This window comes from Bos grunniens, chromosome 20 (genome assembly GCF_055505025.1).
Source record: "Bos grunniens cultivar Pamir isolate PY7600 chromosome 20, Bosgru_T2T1.0, whole genome shotgun sequence".
NCBI classification, from domain to species: domain Eukaryota; kingdom Metazoa; phylum Chordata; class Mammalia; order Artiodactyla; family Bovidae; genus Bos; species Bos grunniens.
In genome coordinates this window covers 26813881-26825786 of record NC_141184.1, presented here as the reverse complement: position 1 = coordinate 26825786, position 11906 = coordinate 26813881, and positions in this window count along the sequence as shown.

Here is an 11906-nt window from a genome sequence, read left to right as displayed (position 1 = left end):
CAACAACAGTGACACCTTTAATATTAAGTTATCCAGAAATCTCCTCTAATCTACTTATACAAAATAATATACATTTTATTATTATGAAATACAGTAATAGATAATAATACATATAATTCTTAACTCTTAGGAATATTAGCTAAACACAATTCTTTATGCCTGCTGTACATATATCACAATAGTTTATTTCCTCAACACCTTTGAGTGGAAATATATATTGTAAAGTTAGCAATTAATAGTTTTAACTCTAATTTTTCATACCTGTTAGAAGTTATATCACAGAAATATCAGTTATTTAAAAAATGTATGCATAACCTTTAAATTTTGGAATAAACATTTATAATCAGTATATTATTGAATATGTTGATGCTTTTATATAATCTGATTTAATTATTATCATTTGATTTATATTAACTACCATTGAAAAATTAATCTGATATGAGGAAATCCTTTTTTCCCATATGTAAAATGATCAAGTTGGAAAAAAAATTGATTTTATTTTATAAATAAAGTACTTTTGACAATAGATTAAAAATTAACTAAATAGTGAGTTTCAGTCAGTATATGAGGTAAACTGTAATATGATACATACATGAGTTTTTCCTGACATTGACCAGCTGTGCTCAAGATTTAAATATTTACCTTATTAATCACAAGTGTAAACCCTTCTTTTGGTCATAATCTACTTTGAAAAATGTTTACACTTTTGCCTATTGAAGGCAACAATTATATCAAACATTGCAAAATCAGTCATTAAATATATTTTGCGTCTATGAATGAATCACATATTTAACTACTAATTTTTTTAAGTTTTAAGAAGTAAACAGTATCTTTAAAATGTCAGTCCCTGATAAAGTTCATTTTGTAGTTGTTGTTCAGTCATGAAGTTGAGTCCTACTCTTTTTGACCCCATAGACTGAAGCTTATAAGGCTCCCCTGTCCTTCACTATCTCTTGGAGAGTGCTCAGATTCATGACCATTCAACTGGTAATGCAATCTAACCATTTTATCCTCTGGTGCCCTCTTATCCGTTTGCCTTCAATCTTTCCCAGAATCACAGACTTTTCCAATGAGTCGGCTCTTTGCATCAGGTGGACAAAGTATTGGAGCTTCAGCAACAGTCCTTCCAGTGAATAGTCAGGGTTTATTTCACTTAGAACTGATAGGCTTGATCTCCTTACAGTTCAAGGGACTCTCAAGAGTCTTCTCCAGCACCACTACTGGAAAAATCATAGCTTTGGCTTTATGAACCTTTTTTGGCAAATTTCATTATACTTGGCATGTAAAGAATGCACAACAAATAGGTTAATATAGCACAGGAAGTGCATCTAGATGGACCAGGAGGTTTGGTGGCCCTGAGGTGGGTGCTGGCAAATTCAAACAATAGAAATCAAAGCTAAATCCTAGGGGAACTGTGGGAGAGAATGAAGCTGAAAGAGCTGTGACCATTCTGAGCCATGTTAAAGGGTTCGTATTATAAATATGGTCTCCTATAATGTTCTTTAACTGTTATTCATTCATGAAAAAATTGCACAGAATATAAAATTTGATGTGTTGAAAAATTATTTATGTAATTTCCATGCAGCAAAAGAACAAAAGAACATCTACAAGTGAATGACATATCAATAATATGAGATTTAACAGAACTCATGACAACATACAGTAAATCATATTTACAGTAAAACATGAAAAATCAAGCATGTGAAATAAGATATTTAACTTAAAAATAAATTATGAAAAACAAAATAAATCCAGGTAAGTAAAAAATAAAATGTAAAATGAAAGGAGAAGCAAACAACTGTTATCAATTAAAACCTGTTACATTGAAAAGATGAGTAATAGAGAAATGCTATTAAGGAATGTCATCAAGGAAAGGAAAAAATAATGTGCAACTTTGAATGCAAAAATAAGAGGTGCATGGGTAAAGTTGGATTATTTTTTTCATTGAAATATGGTAACTTCTACTTCTGCTTCATTGATTATGCTAAACTTTTGACTGTGTGGATCACAACAAATTGTGGGAAATTTTTAAAGAGATGGGAATGCCAGACCACCTTAAGTGCCTCTTGAGATATCTGTATACAAGTCAGGAAGCAAAAGTTAGAACCAGACGTGGAACAAGAGACTGGTTCCAAATCAGGAAAGGAGTACGTCAAGGCTGTATATTATCACCCTGCTTATTTAACTTATATGCAGAGTATATCATGTGACCTATGATGCATGGACCTAACAGAAGCAGATGATATTAAGAAATGGTGGCAAGAACACACAACAGAATTATAAAGAAAAGATTTTCATGACACAGATATCTACGACGGTGTGATCATTTGCCTAGAGCCAGACATCCTAGAATGTAAAGTCAAGTGGGCCTTAGGAAGCATCATTACAAACAAAATAAGCGGAGGTGATGGAACTCCAGTTGAGCTATTTCAAATCCTAAAAGATGATGCTGTGAAGGCACTGCACTCAATATCCTAGGAAATTTGGAAAATGCAGCAGTGGCCACAGGCCTGTAAAACTTCTGTTTTCATTCCAATCCCAAAGAAAGGCAGTGACTAAGAATGTTCAAACTACCACACAATTGCACTCATCTCACAGGCTAGTAAAGTAATGCTCAAAATTATATTTGGCAGAACTAATACAATTATGTAAATTTTAAAAATAAAATAAAATTAAAAAAAAAATTCTCCAAGCCAGGCTTCAGCAGTATGTAAACTGTTAACTTCCATATGTTCAAGCTGGATTTAGAAAAGGTAGAGGAAACAGAGATCAAATTGCCAACATCTGTTGGATTATCAAAAAAGAAAGAGAGTTCCAGAAAAACATTTATTTCTGCTTTATTGACTACACCAAAACTTTGACTGTGTGGATCATAACAAACTATGGAAAATTCTTAAAGAGATGGGAATAACAGACCTCCTTAACTGCCTCCTAAGAAATCTGTATGCAGGTCAAGAATCAAGAGTTAGAACTGGACATGGAACAAGGACTGGTTCCAAATCAGGATAGGACTACATCAAGGCTGTATATTGTCACCCTGCTTATTTAACTTATATGCAGAGTCAGTTCAGTTCAGTCACCCAGTCGTGTCCGACTCTTTGCGACCCCATGAATTGCAGCATGCCAGGCCTCCCTGTCCATCACCAACTCCTGGAGTTTACTCAAACTCATGTCCATTGAGTCAGTGATGCCATCCAGCCATCTCATCCTCTGTTGTCCTCTTTTCCTCCTGCCCCCAATCCCTTCCAGCATCAGAGTCTTTTCCAATGAGTCAACTCTTTGCATGAGGTGGCCAAAGTATTGGAGTTTCAGCTTTAGCATCAGTCCTTCCAAAGAACACCCAAGACTGAACTCCGTTAGAATGGACTGGTTGGATCTCCTTGCTCTCCTCTCAAGAGTCTTCAACACCACAGTTCAAAAGCATCAATTCTTCTACAAGGGACTCTCAAGAGTCTTCTCCAACACCACAGTTCAAAAGTGTCAATTCTTCATTGCTCAGCTTTCTTCATAGTCCAACTCTCACACCCATACATGCCCACTGGAAAAACCATAGCCTTGACTAGACGGACCTTTGTTGGCAAAGTAGCATCTCTGCTTTTGAATATGCTATCTAGGTTGGTCATAACTTTCCTTCCAAAGAGTAAGCATCTTTTAATTTCATGTCATGGCACAATGGTATGATGTATATGCAGAGTACATCATGCCAGGCTGGATGAAACACAGGCTGGAATCAAGGATAGGCTGGAATCAAGATTGCCAGGAAAAATATCAATAACCTCAGACATGCAGATGATACCACCCTTATGACAGAAAGTGAAGAGGAACTGAAGAGCCTCTCGATGATGGTGAAAGAGGAGACTGAATAAGCTGGTTTAAAACTCAACATTCAAAAAATTAAGATCATGGCATCTGGTCCCATCACTTCATGGCAAATAGATGGTTTAACAATGGAAATAGTTAGAGACTTTATTTTCTTGGGCTCCAAAGTCACTGCAGCCATGAAATTAAAAGATGCTTGCTCTTTGGATGAAAAGCTATGACCAACCTAGACAGCATATTAAAAAGCAGAGACATTACGTTACTGACAAAGGTCCATCTAGTCAAAGCTATGGTTTTTCCAGTCGTCATATATGGATGCGAAATCTGAACCATAAAGAAAGCTGAGTGCCAAATAATTGATGCTTTTTAAGTATGGTGTTGGAGAAGACTCTTGAGAATCCGTTGGACTGCAAGATCAATCCAGTCAATTCTAAAGGAAATCAGTCCTGAATATTCACTGGAAGGACTGATGCTGAAACTCCAATACTTTGGCCACCTGATGTGGCTAACTCATTGTTAAAGACCCTGACAATGAGAAAGATTGAAGGCAGGAGAAGGGGACAACAGAGGATGAGATGTATGGATGCCATCAGCGACTTAATGGACATGAGTTTGAGCAAGCTCTGGGAGTTGGTGATGGACAGGGAGGCCTGGTGTGCTGCAGTCCATGGGGTCACAAAGATTTGGGCATAGCTGAGCGACTGAACTGAACTGAACATCTTCATACCAATAAATGTAAAAACAATATTGTAAATGCATACTGTATAAAAATATGTGAATGGCCTAGTAAAAAAGCAATTATATTTTTCTTTTTCCTAATGTGTTAAAATTTGAAGGGCGTTACTAATATTTTAGACATCTATTAACATAAGACAAGTATCTAAAATAAAATACAATACTTTATACTTGGTTATTTATTCAAATCATTGTTGTTCAAGGAAAGTTTTAAGCTTTTTGTGGACAACTTTGAGTTTCCAGGATTCTGGTAGATCTTATAAGAGAATAATTTAAATAAAGGTAATTTTAATAGATACATAAGAAAATTTGGTTATATAAATTACTTATTAGATTATTAATTTATTGTTTGAACTACTATTCATGATTATATACCAATCATTTGGTATATAATGTGAACATTACCCTTTCTCCAAAAAAAAAAAAAAAGAAATAAAAGAATTAAACTATCAGCTTTTAAAATCATCAAATAAAATGGGAAACAGTAATCTTTACCTCATCCCTATAGGCCTGGAGGACATAAAATTTAGCATAGTCCTTATGAAAGATAAAAGTCTTGGTTTAGAGTACCTTGTCATTTAGATTATCTAAATGTATACAATTATCAATAGTCATAGTGGTATAAACAGTGAGGTACCAATGGTATAGTATATTACACATTGTTAAAATCAGAAAAATTTAATTAATATTTGCATTCATTTGCTAGAAATGTCATAGCAAAGTACTACAGTGGCTTAAAAATCTCACACTTCTAGAAGCTAGAAGCTCAGATCAACGTATTTAGCAGAGTTGGTTTCTACTGAGACTTCTCTCCTTAGTTTATAAATAGTCCTTTTCTTGCTCTATCTTCTTGTGGTCTTTCCTCTATATGTGGCTGGGTCCAAATTTTCTTTTTATAAGGGCTCACCTGAAAGATACCATTTTAACTTGATTACCCTTTTCAAGTGTCCATTTCTAAATGCAGTCACATTCTGAGGTACAGAGTGTTAGGACTTCAACAGAGGTAGTTTGGTGAGTTACAACTCATACAGTGACAATATTTTAACATGAAGTAATTGCTATCAAAATTGTGCATGGGAAACATCAACTAAGTAAAACTGCACAGAATTATACTGAATATATCAAACTCATTTTGACTGATAACAGAAGGGATTTAGTGATTATGTTAACATTTAAATTTTATGGCAAGTATGTATTTTATGCATAATTAAAATTATAACATATTATAAATATAACTGCTGAAAGTATTAAAAATGAAAATGCAATAAATAAATTAAAAAAAATTATGATATAAATAAAAGCAGAAATAAACTGCAAACTCTAGTAAATACTACTAGCATCAAATATAGGTTGTTCAAGAGCAAATTATTAAGAATTAAAATTGGTGGGACTTCCCTGGTAGTCCACTGGTAAGACTCTGCACTCCCAATGCAGGAGGCTCAGGTTCAATCCCCGGTCAGGGAACTAGATCCTACACACTGTAACTGTTTGCATGCTGCAATGAAGAGTTCATGTGACAAATACAGATCCTACATGCTCTAATGAAGGTTGAAGATCCCATGTGCCACAACCAACACCTGGAACATCCAAATGAATGAATGGATAAATAAATAAATAAATAAATAAATATATATATATATATATATTTAGTTTTCTTTCTTTCTTTCTTTTTTAATTTAATTTTATTTTTTAACTTTACAATATTGTATTGGTTTTGCCATATATCAACATGAATCCACCACAGGTATACATGTGTTCCCCATCCTGAACCCTGCTCCTTCCTCCCTCCCCGTACCATCCCTCTGGGTCATCCCAATTTAAAAAAAAAATAAAATTGGTAACACTATTAAATATAAACAGAACTATACAATGGCCTATAACTGTGAATAATGTGAAGATGAATTTACTTTATAGACAAGTAGGTGCCACGAAAGTCCATTTTTAAGTAACAAATTAAATTCCTTTTACAGTTTCCATTGAAAATAGAAATAAGTTCAATATCCTTGGTGTGATAGACTTATTAAAGGCCCCAAAGACGTCAATGACCCAACTTTGGTACCTGTAAATATATTAATTAACACGGCATGAATTTTTGCAGATGTGAATAGATTAAGGATTTTGAGATAGGGAGCTTATTTTGAATTTGCTGAATGGACCGCAGATAATCCAGAGTCTTTCTAAGAGGGATTACCCAGGGTCAAGGTGATTAAGAAACAAAGAGAAAAGGTAATGTAATGACAGAAACACAGACAGAATGGAAGATATTACACTGCTACTGTCTTTCAGCGTGTACGAAGGAGTCACAAACCGTGAAACCAGGGCAACCTCTGAAAGTCGAAGCCTTCCCTGGTGACTCAGATGGTAAACAATCTGCCTGTAAAGAGGGAGACCTTGGTTTGATCCCTGGGTTTGATGATTCCATGGAAAAGGGAATGACAACCCACTCCAGTGTTCTTGTCTAGAAAATTCCATGGACAGAGGAAGCTGGTGGGTTACAGTCCTACAGTCTATGGGATCACAGTCAGACGTGACTGAACGACTAACACTTTTCTGGAAGTTGGTAAGGTTAAGGAAACAGGTTGTTCCCCAAACCCTCCAGAATGAACTAATTCTGCTAACAGGTTTGTTTTGGACAGTGAGACTGATTTTGTATTTCTGACTTCCAGCACTATAATTTAGTAAATTTGTGCTGTTTTAAGATGCTAGGTTTGTGGCAATGTGTTACAGTTACAAGAGTAAATTATTGCACCTGGGAATTGGAACAAACTATCTCAAGGCCACATGGAAATGTGGGAGCCCTACTCTGAGCTTAGAGACAACAGGGAAAGTCTCTTTTCTTGTCAGTCGTGGAATGATCTGAGTCCCTTTCTTAAAATATGAAAGACAAAGGTTCTCTGTCCCATCATTCCTTGATTGAACAGAAAAATCCTTGAAATGGTTGTATTTCAATATTCAGAATTGAACTACCCTGGATAAACCGCAAGCCATTCTTTCTGAGGTTATGCTTCTGAGCTTGAGTGTGGTTGCAAAACCTGGCTCTGTGCTCAGCTCTGGATCATGACAAACACTCAGTCTCTGGGTATTTTGTGTATTACCTTATTCCCCTCATTATCAATACAATTCTCCAGTCTGTCTCATCTAAGATACATAGTCTACTTATGAATTAATGAATATGAACAATCCCAGCACAATCTCTTATTGGCTTGGGCAAGAATATTAAAGCAAAAGATAATAATAGTTTGAGTTAGCCTAAAGGAACAACTAAGACATACTCTTAATCCCAGAGATTCTGTTTTTGTTGTTGTTGTTAGTTTGTTTGTTTTTCACCATTCTTACAGCACTAGGGAAGCTTTCTTCCTTTCTCTTCTGCCAAGATACACACCGTAATTTTACAATATGATTGAAGTTTATGTGTATCAGTAATTATGAGCCTGAGAATGGATGAGCCTTAGCTCTTTTATTATCAAGCAAAGGCAGATTTTATTTTCTTGGTCTCCAAAATCACTGTAGACAGTGACTGCAGTCTTGAAATGAAAAGACACTTGCTCCTTAGAAGAAAAGCTATGACAAACCTAGACAGCCTATTAAAAAGCAGATATACTACTTTGCTTACAAAGGTCCATATAGTCAAAGCTATTGTTTTTTCAGTAGTCATGTATGGATATGAGAGTGGACCATAAAGAAAGATGAGAATTGATGCTTTTGAACTGTGGTGTTGGAGAAGACTCTTGAGAGTCCCTTGGACTGCAAGGAGACCAAACTAGTCAATCCTAAAGGAAATCAATCCTGAATATTCATTGGAAGGACTGATGCTGAAGCTCCAATACTTTGGCCACCTAATGAGAAGAGCTGACTCATTTCAAAAGACCCTGATGCTGGGAAAGACTGAGGGCAGGAGGATAAGGGGACAACAGAAGATGAGATGGTTGGATAGCATCACTGATTCAATGGGCATGAGTTTGAGCAAACTCCAGAAGATAGTTTAAGAACAGGGAGGCCTGGCATGCTTCAGTCCATGGAGTTTCAAAGAGTTGGACATGATTGAGCTACTGAACAACTCAAAAGGAAGATGGCCTTGACTTAATAGGCTTTGTCTATTTAATTCCTAAGTTATTTAAGTAAAATATAAATTAGTATGTTTCAAGACTTCAGTCTTACTTAGAGCATTCCATGGAAACAAATCTATAGGAAGAATATAACAGCTAGATATCTTCTCATCCTGAATTCTTCACTTTTCATATTTGCATGTTAAAGAGTCATGACCTGAACAATACCTGACACCAGTAGCATCAGGAAAGTTTTAAATAAAATAAATTGTCTTAGGTTTCAAACTGCTGCAGCTCCCTGCTATTGTGATCTTATTTCGTTGTTGCCCCAGGATCCTAAATAATATAATACATGTCTTGAGTGGATTGAGGTGGACAGTGAATCAGTGAAGATTAATATTATAAGTATCTAAGATTTATAGTTTTTGGATTTTTCAAGTTTAAATCATGTAACCAAGCACAATATAGGCATAACATTTCAATAATATTTAAGAAATTGAATTTATTGTATTGCAGTTGTTGCTTCATTGATAAAATATTTCAGTATATTCTTTAAATAATAATTTGAAAATTTCTAATAAATCAATCTCAAATATATCATTTGTGAAATTTTATATTTATATTTTTCATCAAAGTGGCATTTTTAATGAGATGGATATTGGACTGAACAATTAATTTCATTGTTAATCTTTCACTTTGGCATCCCATTCTATTTATTTCAATTATGTTACTTCATGGATATTATTAATTCTTCATATGATATATTAGCTTATGCATTTTTAACAAGACAAATTGTGCTGTAAAAAGAATAGTAATATAATGAAATTTCTTTAAGCTAAGAGCAGAAATTTTGAAATAAATATATATTTTTCAAAGGAAATTAAAAATATTTTATTTTAATTGGTCATTCTTAACATAATATGTTTACTAGTTTTTAAGACAGTAAAACATAACTTAAAGGATTGCCCAATGTAATTAAATAAAACAGTACAATATTGACGGAATGCAGTTTTCTTTCATGGTGAGATGATATTTAGCAACAACTGAGAAAAATAAGAAGCAAACTATTTATAAAGTTATAAGCATTTAAATGAGACAGTATGAAAGATAAAATAATTGCGTTTGCCCATATGAATGTCTTTTGTGACTTGTAGAAATTTTCTTTTCACTCAATGATTTTACTTTTTGAGCATGGAAAATATGATTACAAGATGAATCAATTCTAATGAAATGAAAATATTTCCAGTAAAGTAGCTTAATTATTTCAAATATGATATATATTTGTTTGTCTACTTAATAAAGTCATCCATTTCTGCCATCTTTGCTATTATTCAACATTGTCTTATTAAGACAAATGGATTAAGAGAATAAAAATAAATATGAGATCATACATACCAAAAGACAGAATATATAAACTTTATTTTTTTTATACAGGCCATTATTACTTATGCAAGAAAAAACACAAGAAATTGTAATAAATTCATTAAAATTACAAAGCAAGGATTCTATTACATACCTATTAAATAGATGTAATATACATACATCTATTACATATCCATTAAAACTGCAAAGCTTGCCATTATAGTAAAAGTAGAAAATGATCAGTTCTTCACATCTGTATGTGTGTTTTACAATATGACTTCAGAGCTCCTCCTATGTGTAACTTGAGCGTATTTATTTGACTCTTCGGTGATGACTTTGTCAGATAAACCAGATTTGACCAATGACTTGAGAGTAAATGTGATACATACAGAGACTTTAAAAGCATTTGCACATTGAGTAGTTCTCTCTTTCTGTTCAGGGATTCTCATGTAACTCTTGGTAAAGAATCCACCTGCCAGTGCAGGAGAAGTGGATTTGATCTCTGGGTCAGGAAGATCCTCTGGAGAAGGAAACAGCAACACATTCCAGTATTCTTGGCTGGAAAATACCATGGACAGAAGAGCCTGGTAGGCTACAGCCCATGGGGTTGCAAAAGTCAGACACAGCTGAATGACTAAACAACAACTCTTTCTGTTATTGGACTAACCTGGACAGCTAGGAGGGGTGCATAGCCAAACTAGCTCCATCACCCCAACACATATCAAACCAACAAACAAATATAAGCAAGGTCATCCTAAAAAATCAGCCCATCAACTGAACTTTGAGGCCAGACAAGTTGAACTATACCACCATTGTTTGTCGTTGGTGTTCTGGTTTTTGGCCATTTTAAGTAGGGTGGTAGTGATAGCTTCTCAGGTGACAACAGTGGTAAAGAACCCGCCTGCCAATGCAGCAGACATAAGAGATGTAGGTTCCATCCCGGGGCTGGAAGATTCCCTGGAGAAGGAAATGGCAACCCACTCCAGTATTCTTGTCTGGAGAAGCCCATGGACTGACGGGCATGGCAGGCTACAGTCCACAGGGTCACAGTTAGACACAAGTGAAACGACTTAGAACACACAGTAATATGTCATTAATTTGCATTTCCCTAATCATATGTGATGTGGAACATGGGTTCATATAAATTTTTGTCACTTGTATGTCTTTTTGATGAAATGTCTTGTCGATACATTTCTTTTGACTATTCCACAATTTGATGTTTTCATTATTTAGCTCAAAATATATTTAGCCTCTTTCTCAAAATTGTGTATTTGGCTTATGTTACTTAGAAGTGTGTTGTTTAATATCCAATTATTTAGGAATTTTCCAATTTTCCTTCTGTTATTCATTTGTAGCTTAATTTCATTGTGATAGGGAAACTTACGTTAATTTCCATTTTTTTTAATTTGTTAAGGTATATTTTGTGATCTCCTTCGTGTATCTTCTATGTGAGCCTGAGAAAATGTGACCAAAGAGTGACAAATTTCGATTCACTGGAGTTTACCCTCTTAACTGAAGCAGAAAAAAATACACAATAAGTATACTCCACTAAAATAATTTGCTACTATTCTCAGATGCAAATTTTTGATGGTCAAATGAAAGGGTAGTTCAGTCAGATATATAAATCTCAATTTCCTTGATTCCCAGAAATCCTACTGCAAGGTTGATTTAAAGATGTATATAGGATTCTGCCATCAATAGTTAGAGGATGTCCATGTGGTAAAATACCATTGCCACCAAAGATTTTCACATTCCAACTTCACAGCTTGTAAATAGATTACCCAGTGTGACAAAGGCTTTGTAGATATGATAAAATAAAGATCTTGAAATGTGGAGATTATTCTTGATTATTGGGTGAACTCAGTAAAATAAGGAACAGAGTCAGGAGAGTCACCATTTGGGAAGGACATGGTATGACAATAGCAGAGGTCAAAGAGTCTGAGG